Source organism: Chinchilla lanigera, unplaced genomic scaffold, assembly GCF_000276665.1.
Source record: "Chinchilla lanigera isolate Chin_1 unplaced genomic scaffold, ChiLan1.0 scaffold00047, whole genome shotgun sequence".
Classification (NCBI taxonomy): domain Eukaryota; kingdom Metazoa; phylum Chordata; class Mammalia; order Rodentia; family Chinchillidae; genus Chinchilla; species Chinchilla lanigera.
Window position 1 is genome coordinate 10,706,472 of NW_004955448.1, and position 20,701 is coordinate 10,727,172.

General features: G+C 46.2%; 1 pseudogene; it reads left to right on the plus strand.

Annotated features, from left to right (window-relative positions):
- The first annotated feature begins 13,659 nt into the window (after window positions 1-13,659).
- On the plus strand, window positions 13,660-19,518 carry LOC102022344 (annotated as a pseudogene).
- The last annotated feature ends 1,183 nt before the right edge of the window (window positions 19,519-20,701 follow it).

Genomic DNA, 20,701 nt, shown 5'->3' on the forward strand with positions numbered 1-20,701 from the left:
TGTACAGAGACATTTGGCTTAATTAAGGGTCCTCACTTATTTGACTCACCCAGAAGCAAAAACAGAGCAGTAGGAACACCGAAGGTTCCGGCGCAGAGCAGAAACTCTCATCTGTCTGATTGTGAGAGAACTGGGAAGATTTCATCTAGAGAAGGTCTCAGAGAATTTCATACCTGAGACATTTTTGTGACAAATGTTTATAAAAAGATGTACAGTTAGTTAGTAAGAAAAATCATATGTGTATTTTTCTTTTGCTATCACATAAGCCTTCCATAAAAATAGAGAATTAAGTGGTATGGGGGTAGCAACTGATAATGCAGATCTATAAGGATTTGATTTCAGATTAAAATTCAAGTTTACCAATGTTTATGTGAAGATTTTACCTATTCTGATATTTTCCCAGTTAAAATTGCAACTTTTCAGCTTCTAGATTATGATATATTTCTGAAATCTCCATCTCTTCCAAAAGTCTCCATGGGTTTGACATCCAATAATAATCCCTCAGATGGTTCATTCCTTAGCGTGTCCTTCATAAACCTATGCTGCTTACTTGGAAGAAAAGGGAAGCTGTGAAATTAAACTTTCCTTTTCAGGGTCTGCAACTGATAATAAACTAATCACAAGAGCCTAACAACTAATTCATTCCAAATGTAAGCATTCTTCACTCATAGGGTGTGTGTGTGTGTGTGTGTGTGTGTGTATGTGTGTGTGTGTTTTCATCACGTGAGATTTGGCATTTCTTGAGGTTTCAATTGCAAATTTAGAGCACTTTGAGGCTTGTGTTAGGAATTCTCCACCGGGCAATTTTTTTAGACAATGGAGTTCCTTTCATTCAAATGAAATATGAATATAGTGTTTTTAATGGGATTTATATTCAATTAGTCAACAAATGGAAGAGTCTACCAGGGAATACTTTTCAGACAACAAGTTTAAGCTAATTTACCCCAATTATATACTATTATTTTCCTCCTAGGACACAGCATACATTCTAGAAAATTCTAAAGGTTCCTTTAATCTTCACAGTTGTTTCTAATTTTGTCTGCACCTGAAAACATGGATACCTGTGTACTGTTGTATTACCAAATGTGATTATTCTTTCCTAAATTAGAAAAGGCTTTAATGTGAGCAGTTTCTTAGTTATCTGAACTGATGGCCACTAGAATATACCTTTCTGCATTTGTTCAAAGTTCTGTCATCGAAGGTCAGTTTCTTTTCAAAGTGATCCAGGACAGCCTCCATGGACTAAAATAGGTATTTCTTCTTCCAATAAATAAGGTTTCATGGTTTAAATTAACTTCTGTTAAGTATACATGGTCAAATAAGAGAAATTATGGAATCTTCAGGAAGGCTAGCTGTGTTTTTCACAGTTACTGGGGTTCAAGGACAGTGGGAGACGAGATGTTAACAATGGGTCCCAATTCCTCCCTTGCGGATATTAGCCACAGTAGGGTGCCCCCACTCCCTTCCTCAAAAAGGTGGCAGCACCCTAATGGCAGGAGTGGGGAGAGGGTCCTCACATGGCTGAGCTGCACTCACATCAGAGTGGCCTGGAGGAGAGCAGCAGCTATACAACCGGAGAAGATACCGAGGCACATTGTCCCAGTCGATTGGAAGGGCAAGGGGGAGCAAAGGGAAGAAGTGATGAAGGGCCCAACAGTCCCTGGTCAAGCCACGTCCCTCTCTAGCCTGCATAAAGAAAACAGGAAGGTCAGATGCTTCTCCCCTGTCAAGTGCATCACACTCAACCCCACCAAGTGCCATTTTCCTGATGACTTACTGCAGTCTCGGGTTCTGACATTGGCCTTGGTGGGTCAGACTTTCAATCTTGTGAGGTTCTGGGTTTGGCTGAAGGCTGACTACTGTGTCTTATTCTGTTGGGGCTGTGATAACAGAATATCACAGACTGCATGGCTTACAAACCACATAAATTTACTACTCCCAATTCTAAAGGTTGAGCAGTATAAGACCAAAGTGCCTCCAGATTCAGGTTCTGATTAGGTACTGTTTCCTCTTCATACACGCGATCTGCTTGCTGTGTCCTCACATGATGGACGGGGCAAAGATCTCTCCCGGATGGCTTTTATTAAGGCACTAATCCCACTCCTAAGGGTTCCACTATATGATCTAATACTCTCCTGCAGGTCCATTTCCAAATGCCATCAAACTGAAGATTAGATTCAACATAAGAATTTTGAAACTAGGCACAAGCAGTTTACAGTTATCATGGTCACAAAGGATCAAGTCCATAGGCAGATTCTCATTTTTTTTTTTTTTTTTTTTTTTTTGGTTTTTCTCTGGTACCGGGAACCGAACTCACGACCTTGCACTTGCCAGGCAGGCGCTTTGCCGCTGAGCTAAATCCCCAGCCCCCAGATTCTCATTTATTAATTTCTAGTAAAAACTGTTAGGTGAGTCAGATGCCAGCCTGTTCTTCCCCAAAGGTGGGAGGCCAGTTTGGCTGGCAGTTACCTGCCCAGTGTGGCATCAGAACAAGGGGCAAGTTTCTACAAGTGAAAGCCTTGGTGTCTGCAGACTTGATGGCCCTCTGGCCCACCTATGCAATAATCATCCCTGCCCCATACACTCGCCGGGGACTCTGGTTTTGGATGGCACCAAAATGGCACCAGCCACACCTGCTTCAGTGACTTTGTTTTCTCATCTCTACGGCTGACTGGCTCCCTCTTTGTGATGTTCCATGCTGTAGATAGTTCAGTGTGTTTGATCAGTTTCTAGCAGTTGGGCACCTGGGAGTCACTCAGACCCTTTGAGGTAAAGATGGTTTGGCTTATTTTTTTTAAGTTTCAGGGTCATAATAGCAGGACATGGTGACACATACCTGTAATCCCATCTACTTGAGAGGCTGAGGCAGGAGGGAACACAAACAAGTTCCAGTCCAGCCTGAGCTGGACAATATAGCTAGACTATATGTTCAAAGAAAAAAAAGACAGTATCTTGACATCTTGCCTAGGCAGCCCATAAATTCCTGGGCTCAATGGATTTTCCTGCCTCAGCCTCCCCAGTAATTTGCTGGCTCCTGATATGAGTAATTTTGCTCCGTACACTCCCCCCTCAAGATGTGATGCCTAGAACATCCAAAATTTAAGCTAAATTTAATTTCTCCCTCCACCCTTTTTTATTTTGATTTTGATTTGGTTTAAGAGATCTTGGAATAAAGCCCAGGAACTCAGACATGCTAAACATTGTAGCACTAAACTACATTCCAGCCAATTTTTTTCTCTTTATAGATTATCTCGGGTATTTACTTATAGTAATGGACAGCTGATTAACACAGGTGACTTTGCATATTTGCTTTGAGTCCACTTGGAGCCACAGGATAATTTATTTCCATTTTTCCTGAGTGTGGCAGGAGAGTGGCACTCAGTTTGTGGTTGCCCCCTCCTAACACCTGGTGTAACGCCAAGAGGAGAAGGTGATATCTCTGAAGATCATGTGTTGTCAGGAAGGTGTATTATTCTGGGAAGGTGTGGCTTCAAGGTTAGATAGACCCATACTGATGGAGAGAAGACAGAAGTGATGCCGAGTGACACCGGTGGCAGCAAGGAGTGATAGGCAGGGGCCTCAGGCAGTAGTGCTGATACCATCTGAGCGAAGGTGAGGAAGTAGATATGCCCCCTTCTTTTGTAGTTTGTAAGGTTGAGACCCAATCTTTTATCTCAAATGTATCTTTAGTACCTAACAATGACACAATGAATGTGTTGCTCAACAAATATGATGAAAGATCAGAGACCAAAACGCCAATTTATTTAGAGTAGAGGATTAATAATGAAATAGAACTGCATGTTGGGAAGCTCTGAATCAATGGAAATATTAATAGAGTAAGAAAGAGAATATTTGAATTGTGTGCTCCAATGCGTGACTTGGAGCAAGTTAACCTCTTGTAGCTCGGTTTCTGCTGTTTTCATTGATAGTCATGAAAAATTAGGTGTCCCATTAACCCTGCTTCAGAGCAAACTGTGGGCTACACAAAGTCCACCCAGTAAGGGACCTGTCCTTTCACTTACATATTAATCAAGTGATACGACTGTTTTTCCAGTTGTGACCGTTGCAGGGAATCCCCATCTAGCAAACCTAACCCTGAGATGGGACTTGATGACCGGGTGCTGAAGCCAGGGCCTCTCTGGGACCGACCATCTGGAGTTCCCACGGTGAGAACTCAGGCCCACCCCAGCACCTGACCATCAGCCTTGGCCCCAGTAGCCACATCCATTCAGAGCTCCAGGCAGTCTGTGTGGTTTTTCAAGAGGGTTCTAGAGTCAAACATTCCGCGTTAGATCCCTTCCATCTGATTAATGGAGCCTCGATTTATGAGCTGCAGTGAGATCATACACAGAGTCAAAGTCAGCTCGGGAAGAGGACCACAGACACGGGGAAAGTCTTCTGCCTCCCCACACACAAAGGGAGCCTAGAAGCAGACCAGTAACCCCAAGGTGTTTCTCTTCCCGATAACACCTGGCTTTGGTTGAAAATCCGTCATACATATTCATTTCTGGCCTTTAGTCTGGGTTTCTCACTTAATTCCATGACATCTTCCTTCAAAAGGTGAAGAAAATAGGACCTATAAGCAGGTTTTCTTGTCTGAGTTGAGCGCTTTTCATAGTTTGTCATTTTCTGAGTTTGTAAGTAGCACATCCCATGATAATTTGAAGGAAAAGAAAGCACAGAAAAAAAGTATGAAGAGGAAAATAACAGTGACTTCCCACTCAGATTTAATCAGAGCATCTGCGCTGTTTTCTCATTATAGAAGCTTCTATTTTATGTAGTTGGATTTCCTGGGTTTGTGGAGCATGACTTTCTTCAGTGTCATTTTTATCCCTATTCAATTCTGGAAAATGTTTCATTTGTCTTCTTACCCTAACTGAGCATCAGCCATATCTACCTGTCTCTGCTGCTTTCCAAATGTGGTAACTATTTCATTTTTGTCTTAGCTCAGGTTGCTTGACAAGGAGCCATAGACGAGATATCTCAGAAACAGCAGAAATTTATTTCCCACAGTTCCAGGCGCTGGAAGTCCAAGATCAGGGTGGTCTAAGTCAGGTTGCAGCGCCTCTTCTTGGCTGATGACTATGGTGGGAAGAAGGTGAGAGGGGTCAGATTCAGTCAGAGCATCTGCACCATTTTCTCATTTTGGGAGCTTCTATTTTATATATTTGATATATAAAATTTTTATATATTTGCCACTTTAATAAAGACACTATATTAATCCACTTTTTTGTCTCTATAAAAAAATGCCTGAGGCAGGCTAACTTTATGAAGAAGAGATGTTTATTTTGGCTAAAAATTCTGGAGATGCTAAGTCTAGGGGCTCATCTGGCTGATGAACTTCTTGCGAGCAGAATCCTGAGACAACACAGAGCCTCAGACGGCAAGAGACAGCAAGCCCGTGTGTGTGGACGTGTCTGTGTATCTTTTGGTCTTTCTCTCCCTCTTATAAAGCTACCAGGATTCAACCATGGGGCTCTACCCTAACGATCTTATTTAAAACTAATCATTTTCCCAAATGCCCCCTCCCCCATACCATAGTAGGATTAGATGTAAAGTCTTTAATACCTCACAATAGGGATTAAAGTTCAGGACATAAAGCTTTGGGGAACGTTCAAATCATATTCAAATCACTGCAGGCACCAGTTCCATCCATGAGGGCTCTGCCCTCTGGGGTAGTCACTCCCAAAAGGCCCTACTTCCCAAGACCATTGGTTGATACATTGTGTCAACTGGGAAAGTCTAGAGGTTTGGCTAAGTGACCCAGCAGGAGCCAGGGTGCTTACTTTGTATACATCCTGAGCCTGTGGAAGAAGAGGGCATGGAGATTATGTGAGAGCTACACGCCCCTTAGGTGGGGGTAGCCTGTTTACCATGTAAGGGCTGGGGATTTAGCTCAGAGGCAAAGCGCCAGCCTGGCAAGCGCAAGGTCATGAGTTTGATGCCTGGTACCAGAAGAAAAACAAAAAAACAAAAAGAACAATGTAAGGGAGGGAAAGAGGCTGCTTGCCGCCATTCCTCCCATTTGCTCTGGCTGTTTGCTGTTCGGCTGCCATTCCCCCTTTGCTCTTGTTGCTTTGCTATCTTCTGCCTCGGAGCCAGCCAAGTATGGACTGAAACCTCCACAAACTGTAAGCTAAATAAACCTTTCCTTCCTTCATTTTGGGCATTGGGTATTTTGTCTCAGCAATGAGAGAAAAGTAACCAAGACAACCATGGTATTGTTTCTCATTGCTTCTCTTTTCTAGCTGTGCCCTGCTGTGTCTTGGGTCAGTGCACGCTTGACTCCCTGGAAGATACAGATTAGAAATGGTTTTAAAACTTCCTTTTTTTTTTTGTCTTTTTGAGACAGGATCTCACTATGCAGTTCAGGCTGGCTTGGAGCTCACTTTGTAGCCCAGGCTGGTCTCGAACTCACAAAGATCCTCCTGCCTCAGCTTCCCAAGTGCTGGGATTACAGGTGTGCATCGCCATGCCAGGCTCAAACTTCCTAATAGGTTTGAAGTAATACTTTCAAAAAGGAGCTGTTTTGTTTTTTTGTTTTTTTTGTTTGTTTGTTTGTTTTTCTCTGGTACCAGGAACCGAACTCACGAACTTGCGCTTGCCAGGCTGGCGCTTTGCCGCTGAGCTAAATCCCCAGCCCTTAAAAAGGAGCTGTTTTGTTCCAGTTTTTCAAGTTAAGTTCTTTTTTATCTTAAAACCAACAACAACACCAATAGAAATCCTTTTAGTATGTCTGGGGCCTTTTTTATATACAGCACTCTCTCTATATGTCCGGTATTGGGAGATGATAAAGATTCTAGCAGCAACCATGTGGATTGCTTGTCAAATCCTATAGGTCTAGGAAGACAAATGATTTTAGATCTTCCACATTTCTGCTTTTTCAGAGAGTAGGTCTGGTTGCAATATCAAGTAGATGGGTCCTGACAATTAGAGGTGCTGTCTCAGCTGTCCTGCCCTGTGCAGAAGGTCCCCTGCTGAGTTGGTGTGCAGTCACGCTCCATGCTGGGCCTTGTACACGTGCTTAGCCATGACTGTCCTGGCCTTGGGAGGAGATGTGCAGGTTTGGAGATGCTGTGTGTTCCCAGCGGGAGCGGGAGGACCACGCTGAGTCTTCCTGCGGCAGGATCCACAGTGGGAGGCTGAGATGTAGCCACGTGCCTCAGGACCTCCAGTTACCCCTCTGACACCCCCCCGCACACTCACCTGTCCAGCTTCTCCTCCTCCAAGACGAGCAGTGCTAGGGGAAAACTGTTTGAATTACTTTCCTTTTCTTATTTTTATATTACAAACGGGGCATTGTGTTGAAATTACAGATATAAATATATGCATTGCCCTTCAGGACAAAGGAAGATTGCAAAAAGATTTGTTTAAAAAGGAGTAAAAGGAGGGGCTGGGGATTTAGCTCAGCGGCAAAGCGCCTGCCTGGCAAGCGCAAGGTCGTGAGTTCAGTTCCTGGTACCGGACAAAAACCAGAAAAAAAAAAAAAAAAAAAAAAAAAGGAGTAAAAGGGGAGATTTTTTTCCAGGCAGGATTGGGTCTAAGCCAGATATGAAAAGCCTGCCCCCCGCTGTCCTTGCCTACCTGTCCTGATGGCCATGCAACCCTGTTCCACCCGAGAAGATCTAAGCAGGCATCTGTGAGGGGTTTGAGGAGGCTTTTCTTCTTTCTTGATGAAAAGCCTGGGCTGCCTCTTTCCGTTTTAGTCATCTGCAGTGCTGCTGTAGGATGACAAGGTCCAGGAGGCCAAGACGAAGTCAGTAAACCCGGGGAGGCGGAGTGGAAAGATAGTCCCCGGGTGCCCAGGCGAGCCTACTGGACCCAAGCAAATATCCCTCTAATTCTGGATATTTAATTATGGGGGCCGATGTAAGGAGGGTTTTCTCTACCTATAATTTTGGGGAAATTACCCATCTGCCCATAGTCTCTTCAAAATTTTGAATGCTTGTTCTACCTTATGCCTAAATCATAAAGGAAAACTCCCTTCAGGAATTATGACACATTCTTAGCTGCCTTCTCGGGATGATGTTTGGCCAGAACTTGTGCAGCACAGAAACCCAAACTGCAGAATATACTACAGAACCACTGTGTTACTAGCACTCTGCTTTTGGGTAACACCCGTAACAGAGAAAAAATAAAAGCAAACCTATTCACTCTCTTACGATAACTGCTTCAAGCCAATTATTTAAGTGAAGTGGTTTTGCCTTAATTATGAAACCTTATTCAATTAAATTACAATTGACTACCCATAACTTTTGTTCAAGGAGCACTTTATATACAGACGCCTCTAATCAGAGCATGGAACACTTCAATAAACACGTACTTAATCCAGTACATTGCAGTAAAATCCATGAGGCATGACGTTCTCCCTGCTGAGGGGAATCTTCAGCCACTATATTTACGTACAGCCCAGGATAAGAAATAATGGGTAGCTGCCAGGACCCACTCTGAGCCTTTGGAAAGGCATGGGAGAGGTGCCAGAATTATACTTCTTGAAAATGCAAAACACAAACAAAAATCCTTGGAATCCTCCTTGTACCAAATTATAAATGATGGAATTATAGCACAATTGATTCAATCTCTACACCATCAGCAGAAAACACAATAAGGACATTAAGAGACCATTTGCCTGGGACATAGAAGTCATTTTACACAGAAAATAGGTCACGTGCCATAGTTTTATGGAAAAGCTTTAGTTAAAGCCCAGTAAATGCTTTTTTATTCAGTGTCCAATTTGCGCTGGGCATCAGGCCTACATCAATAGCAGAAGAGACACTGCTCCTGCCATCCCTGCACTGGCAGTCCAGGGGCAGGGACAGTCAATTTAAAGAGAAGGTGCAAAGGCTGGCGCTGACAACATCAAGATGGGTCTTGGGGACAGAGAGGTCAGGAGCTCAGACTTTATTTCAAGGGCATGGAGAAGTCACTGAAGATTTGTGCAGGAGTCTCTGTGCCGTGCATTACAAAAACCATCGCACTAGCTGCAGTGCAGAGCAGAGGGGAAAAAAGGCAAGAAGGAAGAGGGTCAGAGCCGGGGCAGGGAGGAGGACGGAGTGAGACGGCTGCGGCGGGCCGTGAGGGAGCAGACCGGAAAGGACTTGGTAAATCGCTGGACACTGGACTGGACTGACTTTGATTTGCTGGGTCTGAGTTGGTGCCTAGGAAGCTAACTGTCTTTAAGAACTATCAGCTAAGAGTTTTAGAGGGGGGTGGTTATTTTCCCTCGTTCCCTTGTGACTGACGCAATGAAGAATAAATCTGTGAATAATGTTGCATATGTCACTTAGCAAGAAAATGTGGCTTCTCTCCTGGCACTTCACCCCCCTCTTTGTGTGAGTGTCCTGGCTTGCTTACCCCTCTGGTAAAACTCTGGGAAAAGTAAATTAATAGAAATTATCACACAGATAATTTATCATTAGACCAAGCAGCCTTCCAAGGAAACCTCATCAGCCTCTGTGGCAGTAGCCTAAAGGGACGGCACTCACTGAGGGTCTGCCTTCTTGTCAAGGTTCTGGGATAGATTCTACATGTAGTTTCTTTTTTGTTCTTCTTTTTTTGTTTTGTTTTTTCTTCTGGTACCAGGAATTGGACTCACGACCTTGCGCTTGCCAGGCAGGCACTTTTGCCACTGAGCTAAATCCCCAGCCCTCTACATGTAGTTTCTAACACAACAATATCATTCTCATATTCTGAGGAGAGAAACTGAGATCCAAAGAGTCTGTGATGTGTCTGAGGTCACGTGCTCAGTAGCTCCTGGGGTCCAAGTTCGGGTTTCTCTGGCCCTGAAGCACAGGCACTGCCTCATCCTATTGCCTGGAGCCTGTTGTAGCCAGGTTTTATAAGGGAAAAGATATAATACAGAACACAATTTGTAGTTATTTTATAATATTTACCCAAAGAGTCAAATGCAAAAGAGTGTGGGACATCTGTCCACACACTAGAGACCCAGACAATCCAGCTGAGGGCCTGGATCCCATGGCAATGTCCTGCATGAGTCCAGCTGGAGGCCTAGAGCCCGTGACAATGTCTCATGCAAGTCCGTATCAAGGATCAGCACTGGGAAGGCCCAAAGGTCAGTGGTGGAAGCTAAAGGCTGTGCCAGTGGGATGAAGGATCTGTGCCAGCGGGCTGAGGGGTCTGTACTGGAGCCAGGAAGTGATGCTCAAGGTAAGGACCAGAGCTGCCTCCAAAAGAACCACAGCCATCCTCAGCAGCCGCAAGAACCCGAGCTGCTCCAATGATGAGAACAGCCGAGTTCATATCAGGAAAGCTAGTGTGACAAGCTTCTCCAAGAGGATCAACAGCCTGCCGTCTTCCCCTCCAGTTCTCCTTTTATCCTGTTGGCAACAATCCTCAGGTGGGTCTGCCACACCCAGTGCCATGCTGACTCAGTTCAGCTGGGTGTTACAAGTAGCTCATTAGTTAATCTACCACAGTGCCACTCTGAGTAGCAATCACAGTGCTGGTGTGAATAAGGCCTGTTTCATTTTTCATTTTTCACTGTTTTAAAACCTCAAGATTGCACGTAACAACCCAGTTCAAATGAATCCCCATCTTTGACCTGTATTTTGTGATCTCTTCATATTGATGGGCACATTCATTAGCACATCTGCTAAAATTTAGTGTGTTGGTCAATACTTGGCGGCACTGTAGGTCTAACCTTTCACCCACGCACTGAAGAAGTTATGGAGGAGTTTTCCACTGTCGGAGACAAATGAAATCCAGCTGCCTGGGACTGCAGTCCCAGGCCAGATGTTTTCATGTTAAGTTTCCTGTCCAGTCTATCTTTTTCCCTAACCAATTTTGTTTTTAAGTTGCAGGCTGTAATCCATTCATGATCTTGAAATCACTTTAGTGCATCACAACAGCTTTTTAAAATATTGGAAGAGAATAGATTAGAATAGAATAGAACTGAACGGAAAATATCAGAACATATCCAATGTGGTAAAGAGTGTTATTTTGAGAAACATTCATTTCAGTTGTGATTGTACATGATGATAAAACTGTATGTCTTGCAGTGGTCTTAGGGATCAAAAAAGTTGGAAGCTGCTACTTTGGAGGGCTCTGTCGTCCTTCCACGTGGTGCCTGAAAGGGAAGCTTGTTCGGCCGTGGTGGAAAGGTAACTTGCAAACAAAGACACTGAAGGGAAACATGTGGAAGGTGAAATCTTCAGGCAGGAAAATAACAGTTCACAATAAAGGATGATGTTTTTGTCAATAAGCCATCCAAGGCCCGTGTCCTCCAAGAGACCCTACCATGCACAGGAAATTACTCTGTTGTACCAGCTTTGCTGTTTCCCCACATTTCAGGGTCGACTGGGAGATCTGCATGGTGGGCACTCGGCACCTGTTCCCTAGAATCAGCCAAAATGCTGGAACATCCGACAGAGTGTGCGTGAGTGTGTGTGTGTTTCTTTTGAATTTTTGATTATGAAGAGTTTTTAACATATATGAAGATAGCCAGGTTGGTTTAATAAAACCCCAAGTACCGTTACCCAGCTTCAGGAATGGCCAGGTCAGGCCCAATCTGGTTTGATAGCAAAGCTCCCCAGATATCCTACTGCCCAGAGAGCATATCATTTCATCCACAAATATTTCAGTATCTGCTCAGAGGGGCAGCATTGAACACTCACCCCTAGAGAGGGCCTCTAAATCTCACCCGCAATGCTGCAGCTGCAGATAACTACATTCTCTGAGAGGTGAAGCTTTGGCTGAGCAAAACAATGACACTCGGTCAGACCCAAGAACAAACAGGTCAGACGGCTTACGTGTCCTCTATAAAATGACCCTAAAAATGAAACCTCATTAGATATCCCAATACATCCTCCAAGAAAAAGAAGCAGCAGGGGAACAGAATGATTCTATAAAAATAATTACGACAGAGTTTACGTATATGTATATATGAAGAGCTCAGTCACCACGGCTGTCCCCCAGACACCGCTGACCTCATTTTACAGATGAAGTAACTGAGGCTGGAAAGATGCGGTGACTTGGGGTGGAGGGCCGCCAGGGAGAGCAGCGAAGGGAGGCCAATTGTGCTGATCCTTAGACCACAGAATTTAAATAGCCCATGAATGCATTTCCCCTCCAGTGTTAAGCTTGAGGTGGGTACTGAAAGGGTGACCTGCTGGTGAGGAAGGAGAGCAGGTTCACCTCCGCGCTATGACCACGGCATCGCTTCTGAACCGCACCCTGGGTCTTCATTTTTCCCGAGTCAGACTCCTGTACCTTTCACTGCCGGCAGATAATTCTATTTTAAAAGAAACAACATATCCAAAACCTTCCCCAGACTTTTCCCAGAAAACTGATTCCTTTTTACTTCCATGGTTCTGCCCAGTGTCAGGGTCACGTGCAAACTGCCCACCCAGGCCTTCCGCGCTGTGGCTCCAACCCAGTCGCACGCGCACACAGCTTTCACTTTGCCGGGCGAGTTTTCTGTCTGCGCCCACTGGCCCAGCTTGCTCCCCACTGTGCCCTGTGGGGATGTTCTGTGTCATACAGAACATCCGAGCTCCCCGAGCTCCACGTCTTCATCTTTCCTGGCCTCCCTCCGCTCAAGCTCTGGAAAACCCTGCGTTCCCAGTCACTCGGGTCTCCACCTCTCCCCTCTCCCGGGTGCCTGAGCACATTCAGTCTGTTTCATTCACACTGGTGCTCTTCACTATTGCCTTTTGGCTCTCGCCTTCGCCTGGCGGGTCATTCCTTCTGGCCCCTACCCTCCTTGAGGTCAATGCCCAGGCTTCCGTGTGGAGTAGCCCCCTTGGTGAATCAAGCAGAGGCAACTCGCTGATCAAAGCGGCAGGCACAGTGGAGCGAGCTCCGGACTTAGAACTGTCTAGATTAGACAGATTCCCACTTCCACACTCAGTCACCATGTGTCTGAGCCCAATGCTCCACCTGTAACACGGAGAATAATGCCTACCTAGTAGGATAAGTTACAAAAATGTCAGCTTTAACTTAACCAGAGGATTTTTTGTTTTGTTTTGTTTTCCAGTACCGGAAATCGAACTCACGACCTTGCGTTTGCCAGGCAGGTGCTGTGCTGCTGAGCTAAATCCCCAGCCCCTAATCAGAGGATATTTAGAAGCTATTGGTTTATCTCAGGAAGGAACTGAGCATATTTGTGCCACATCGCAGAGCAGGCAGACTCACATCTTTAATTCTATCATTGTTACTTTCTCCAAAGCAACTCTGGGATACAATTGTGCCATCAGCCAAGCCGAGGTCTATTTAGGCCAACTGTGGTTGGCCCTGAAAGGGTCTGACAGATACTACTCCAGCAGCCGTCACTCCAGAGTCAGTCAGCAGAGCAGAGTGCATGGGGAAGACACACCGGTCCAAAGGGATCAGCGGCAGCTGCCGCAGCAGACAAACCCAAGCTCGGAGTGGTGTAACCTAATACGGACTTGCTGTAGCTGTCGGACATGGGTCAAGAGACTGGCCTCCATCTTGTGACTCTGAACCTGGAAAATGTGACCCCAAGGCCAGCACAGCAGAAGAAAGGAATTGGGACCAGCAGCGGCCTCTCTTCTAACGGCGGGCTGCAGGGCGGGCTGGGAAACAGAGGGCGCACGTAGACATGGAGGACACTGATTGGCACCACCACAGGGGCGACCCCGGAGACAGTGGAGAGGCCAGGAGCATCGTTTGCCTTTGGTGATGGCGACAGTGTTGGTACCAGACATCATCTGCAATGAGAATTCACATTGCACAGCTGGACCCAGAAAAGCCTGCGCCAGATCTCAGCCTGCTACCACACCACAGGGCCGGATGACCTCAGCAAAGGATCATTCAGGGGAGGTGAGAGGGGACGTGGCTCCACGGGAACCGGCAAATATCCGAGGACCCAGGGGGTCTCCCGCTGTCCCCCAGCTTCCACAGAGGAGCTCAGAGCTGCCGGTTTGCGCCGCTCTCCCGCCCCTTGCACTTCTCTCTTGTCTGTTTGCTCAGACTGTGGACCCAGCACCTGCTGGGAGGAGATGGCAGTGGAGACCAGGCTGGCTGGCTTCCCGGCCCTGCCTGGGCCCAGCTTCCCCAGAGGCCCCGTGAGACTTACAGCGCTTGGACGGTAGAGCTCATTTTATTTCTCTGCATACAGTAGGGCAAGAAGTACTCATGCAGTGAGATTAGGAGTCAGCCACACTTTTCTCTGGATTCTGGCTCTGCCATTTCCTGGTTCTCAGATCTCAGCAACATCCATGGTACTGACAGGTCGGTGTCTGCCACGCCATGGCTAAGTGTGTTTCTATTTCACAGTTACCCCTAGTTGTTAAAGATAACATGATGTCTACAGTGCCTAGCATGTAGTAAGCCCTCTAACACTGGCAGTGATTATAACAATAATAATTAGGGTATTTCCTGAAGAAAAAATTCCTTTGAGTCATCTTTTATTCCTATTATTATTTGCACATACCGGGAGTCTCATAAACATTAATGGATTAAATTCATTCTTCCAACTTTTTTTTACTGGATGCCACCTTTGTGCTAGCGGAGCTGGAAATACAAAGTGATAGGCAAAGCCCCTGTCGGTATGGAGTTATTATCTAATAGGAGAGAATGCAATAAACAAGGATCAAATAAAATTCCACGTAGTGGTAAGTGATTAAACCCCAGTGAGATCAGGGCTAGAACAAGAGGAGACTGTTATTCTAGGAGGTTGATCCAGGAAGACTTCATGGAGGAAGAGACATGAAAAAAGCAGATACCTGGGAGATAAAGGAGCCATAGAAAGTCTGTGCTGCAGATACAAATGCTCTGGTTACATTCAGGGCTCAAGATCAGCAGTGCTGGGTTGTGAGGTTACAGTCAGGATTACACTGACATTGGTTTCTGAGCAGCCGCTTCACTAGAAGGGCGCCGTCCTTGCTCCCACCCTTCCTCTCCGGCTCAGCTGTCACAGCAAAACCAAGATGTCTCACTTCACCTGCTTCTTTTGCCAGGCTGTTCATTCAAATTTTATAGCCCGCCCCTTTCTCATTTCTGTTCCAAAATCACTTTGATCTTTCGTCCTTTTCCTAAGTGTTCCCTGGCCCTTTCCTGCAGAAGACGCACATTTTCACAAAGCTCTCATCTCCATGCCCTTTGAGACTATCACAGAACAGCTAAAAGTGCTGAGCACATTAAGGAGGCGAGCGCTGCCGGCTGGGAAGGTCAGGGAGAGCTGAGCCGACACAACCGCCTAGGCAGGAGTCCCAGGCAGGTTTGGTGGCTCTTGGGCCCGCACGGCTGTGGAAAGAACTAGGAAAATAAGATGCGTTTGACTGGATGCCACAGCTGGCTGGAAGGGACCAAGGAGAGCCTTACCAGCTAGCAGCACACTGGAGCTTTAGCTGTAAGACTGCTGTCCCCTCCTGCTGTCCTCATCCTGTTCCCCTGCCTGATCCTATTGGGCTCAAGAGGACTATGGTACCTGGGTCGCAGAGGTGGCAGAGGAAAAGGCTCTGTCAGCTTTCCTTCCCTGTGACACCCAAAGTAGGACCCACAGAGAAGTGTGGGATGTTCAGCATTTACATCAATCCCTGCATAACTTCCTCCCAACCTCTGTCACAGCAGACACTACTTGTGCAACTTCTTACCTCATATTTTTCTTTAAAATTGCTTACCTCCTTATTTTCAAGGAAATGTTTATATCAAATTCAAAAATAAACTAATAAGGGACAAAATAAATAAATATAAAGGAAACCAAAATATGATGTCTCAATCAATGCTCATTTAGTTATATGTTGGTGCTTGCCAAATACTCTAAAGCTACAGTTGCATTCTGCTGCTAAAATTAAAAAGAAACAAAAACAAACACAAATACAAAATGGAAGGTGGGTAGCTCAGCAAAAGTTGGAGAGGTTATAGCTATATTCAGTTTTTTTGGACCGGGAACTCAAACTCAAGACCTTGCGCTTGCCAGGCAGGCGCTCGTGCCACTGAGCTATATCCCCGGCCCAAAAGGTTACAGCTACAGTAGCACTTTCGCTTTGCTTTTATAACAAGTGAAGGAATTGAAAAGGGGAAATATTCTCGGTACCGGACTAGTGTTACGAAATACCATGTCAGAGTAATACATCAGTACCTAAAGCAGCTCCGTGCGTATGGGCAACTTGCCTCCTCCCGCAGCTGTGGACGCCTCTGCTTCCACATGGGCCCTGTCAGTGACTGGGCATTGGACCCACTGACCAGGCTCCCCACCCAGGAAACCTGCCCGGAGCTCCCCCATGGAAGGCCTGACGACACACAGTAGTGACAGTTTATTGGAACTCTTATTAGATGCCAAGGTCTCTGCCTACAGTATCTGATTTTTTTTTTCCCCAGTACCGGGAATCGAACTCACGACCTCGCGCTGCAGGGGGCGCTGTGCCGCTGAGCTAAATCCCCAACCTCTACAGTGTCTGATTTTAAGTCTGACATCTCAGTGTCTGACACCAAGCCTCCAAGGGTGCATATTGTTAGTTGTACAGTATTTGTATTCCTACAGAAACAATGGGGCCAAGAATCAAAGCTGTGTGGTGATTCCACCTCAGGACCATTTCATGCTGACGTCCTGTGTCCTGTCACTCTCCTCTACAGCCTCCGGAGCTGTCAGAGCTAAGTCCCTAATTCCTTGTAAAACCATTGATTTTGCGCAGAGGAGTGGTTTTCAAACTGTTTCAACCTCGCTGAAGTTAGTTATCACTGTGTAATGAAGTATCCCGAAGCAAACTGGATTACAACCGGAGCCACTTAAGGTCAAAGAGCCATGCTGAAGCCTGTGACAAGGCAAGTGGGAAGGGCGTGTCTCTGCCCCAGACGGTGTCTCCTAGACACAAGCCCGCCCACAGCGCCGCCCTGTCCCCAGCACACGGCCGGGGCATGCTGGTGACTGGGATCTCCTTGTCTGCGGCTCCCGCGGCTCTCTGCCACTGGGTTTCCTCCGCAAAGAGGAGTCTTGCTATGCAGTGGAGGAGGCTTCCAAAGCCTGTCTGTCCAGGCAGAAGTGGAAGGTCCCAGCATCACTCCGCCACGTTCTTTGGTTGAAACAGTCGCCGGCCCAGCCCAGATGCAAGAGCAGGGTGAGTAAACTCCACTTTGGTGAGGACTGAAAGAACTTCGAGCCCGTCTATGATACCCCAAACTGTAAGGCACTGAGAGATGAAATCCTACACAGAAGCTGAGCGTGCAGAGCTGACCCAGGGCAGAGAGGCCCAGAGGTTGGAAGTGAAACTCCGGAGCAAGGTGCAGAGCCTCTCACCCCTGCTGCTTCCTTGAGCTTAGATGAAATCAAGGTCTCCAGGAAAGACGATTTTAAAAGACCGAGCCAGAAAGCCACCCAGCTCTTGTCAGAAGACCGAAACCCAGACGCAAGGCCTGCGAGCCTTCCACGGTGCACCCTCTGCTGGATGCTCTGACCTCGGCTGGAGTCGCGACCCTACCCCCTTCTCCCTGCCCACCCATGTCTGCTCTCCACACTGCCCTCCTCTTTCTTTAAACACAGTCCAACCACAGGGCCTTTGCATGGGATAGTCCCAAAGTCTGCAGTTGTCATCCTTTGGGTCTGAACCTGTCCTATCCTTCGGATCAGGGAGACCTTCCCCAGCTAAAGCAGCCGTGCCTAACACCCAAAAATTCTATGTTATTGACCTGTCTTGTTTCCTCTGTAACAAGTACTATATACAATATTCTTACCAAGTTATTGTTTCTTGTATGTTTTCCTCCCATAAAAGCAAATTTTCCCAGGGTAGTGACCTCCTTTGTCTTTTCACTGCTGTCCTTCCTGGCACGCAGCACAGTGCTCGCCAGTCAGTAAATGTTCCCTGGCAACAGCATGATTGGCTAAATGAACGAAGAACAGTTAGGGGAAGGTTATCTTACCGTATCTTCTCTGAGTGTTCCCAGGGCATCCCAGAAGCGGAGAGACTCCAGGACTGTGTAACAGTCCTGACACAGTAAGCAATACTAATGCTGCTAGAAACATGGCCCCGATGGGTGCAGCCACTGTCCACCCGTCCAGCCCACATCCCCCGGCCTCTACAAGCACTTTTCCAAGTCAAGCTGCACCAAGCTGAGGCCAGCTCTAACCCAGGTCTGACTGGCAGAATTCACACAGGGCCTGAGCAAACCGTTTCCCACTTCATTACGAGAATCCGAGCCAACCCATGCTACCGGATGTGCCCTCTGTGTAGCACTATTCTCCAGGTCCCCGGCGCTCGGTGACGGACACAGACATGACTTGTTTCTCCTCCTCCGTCATGACAAGCTCCCAGCCTGCACGCCATTGTGCCCCGGTGCAGATGTACACGTATGTTCAAGAGACCCCTGTGGTCATTCTTTCAGAGAAGCCAGGTGGGGGAAGGCAGCCTTATAGGGACCCTGTCGGTTTGAAGTTCAGAGCCGTGAAATGAGATCTGTGTCACTGAGGCGCTATTAAGAAGCCAGAGAGAGAAGTCATTCCCAGACCGTGCCATCCCTTTGGGCAGAGCTACCCGGACGACTAGAGCATCCGTTTCAGAGCATAAACTCAGCTCCTGGGCTCTGAAGAAGGCCTGTGGTTACAATCTGTTTCTTAGGACAGACAGCTTTTGTGCTGTCCCAGGGAATCTTTAGGCAGTTAGGAAACCAAAAACAAATAATTTAAAGAGCAAAATTAAAGATGGGTGAAAAGAAACAGGAGCGCAGGTCTTCTGCAGAAGGCGAGGGGGTCTAGACATGGAGGGCAGAGGAAGCGCAGAGAATTAGGAAGTGTCGCGTCGTCCACCAGCTCCCCACAGCGAGGTCAGCATGCCCTGCAGACGTGCACCGGCACAAAACAGAATTTTAAAACACTAAGGACCACCACTTTCACATGAAGATTTCTCTGGTCCCATCCAAGGAAGGTTTACCTTCTCTCTTTCTTTCTTCAGTAGTGGGGCTTGAGCCCGGCGCCCTCACGGTAAGCTACATGCCCTGCTTTTTTTATTTTTTAAAAAAATTACCACAGAAGGTTGTCTGTGCAGAGGTGTGCCCGCAGCCACTCTGGCACTTCTGCCTCTGAGATGATCCTGCGCGCCTGAGACTCTGTCTCCCCGCTGAGCTGCTTCACCTGCTCCCCTGCGACAAGACTCTGACCATGGCGACCCTCTCGTTGTGAGGGACAGCGGCGCACCGCCGCGCCCGCTCTGAGGCTCTCTTGCCAGGAGCAGATCCGCCCCAGCTTTACCCTTCCTCACTTCAGCGTCTCCTGCACTGTGCACACAGGGCGGCGCCGGAAGCAGACGAGCCCGCGCTGGGAGCGGACATCGCCGATTACAGCTCCGGCTGCACTGAGCCGGAGGAAGACCGCTTGGACCCGGACCAGCAGCCTGCAAAATCTCCCTCAAGCACCGTCAGCTCCGGACCAGGAAATCCTGCTTTGCCATCAACCGCACCCGGATGCCAAGGACCTCGAGCAGCTTGCTGAGAAAACAGACCTGACCAAAAGAGTTTCGCGGGGAAAACACATCTTGGGGCATTATAGCCAAAGACCCCAATGTTTGAAAAGTCCCTGAAGTATTAAGAGAAGGGAGAAAGTTTGTTTGGAAATTCAATGCACTGAAGACAAAGACGCTATTAAGTTATGATAATCATGCATTTAAAAATTTATTGAGCAAAAAAAAGTGAGACTTAAATGTCATTTATTGAATGTTAACAAAACTTCAGTTCTTTACGACGTCTAACAAATGAAGGCTTAAAATTATGTGATTTTTTTTTAAATTAGATAAACTATGTATAAAGCAGAGCAACTTGGCAGTAATATACCCACTCTATATTTGGAGAAAACTATTACTGAAAAAAAAATCCCACACATGTGTCAAGCGCAATAGTTTTAAAGTCCAGAAACATTCATTTCGCCCGCTTGCTAGCGTGTATTAGTTCTGTTAATGGCATTCTTCCAGTTGTAAATTCAAAGAAAAGCTATCACTCCTTTAAGAGTATAGGGATCAAAATGCAGTCATTTTAGTATTATTGTTTATTACTTCTTTTTAAACAAGTCTGCGCCCACTCTAGTGGATTTCTCCGTAACGATGACTTACCTTTGCTGTTTCTTGTATGGTAGCATTCATTAATAAACATTTTAATTGATGCAAACATAGTTAACTATGTTGAACACACTGTTGAAATTAATTTTGAACACTGTCTTAAAGAGGCAGCCCTGAACATTTACAGTTCGTTATATTTAGAAAAGAATTCAAGGATGGAATTGCGGTAGTCTAGGATGAAATTACTTGGTTTTTGATTTTCATGACATTTTTATATTCAATTGATACTTACATGAACAATAAAAATGTAAACCCAAATTACAACAGAAATAAACCTCTGAATAAAAAAAAAATAATGTGGGTCTCACTAAGTTGCTGAGTTGACTAGACTGGGCTCAAACTTCCAATTTGCTGGCTTCGGCCTCCCAGAGTGCTTGGATTCCATTATCATTTTTTACAGATTCCAAAAGATATTATGGGGCTGGGGATTTAGCTCAGCGGCACAGCACCTGCCTGGCAAGCGCAAGGTGGTAAGTTCGATTCCTGGTACTGGAAAAAAAAACAAAAAACAAAAAACAAACAAACAAAAAAAGATATTATCATTAGCACTGAGGAACCCCCTGAAAAAGGAAATAGCTTTCAGTTTGATGTATTTATGAAGGTAGCCTAGCTCTGTTTCCTGGACTGTACCAGTCATGGGAGGAAATCACAGCCCAGGTTCTAATGATAGCAGTGTCTCT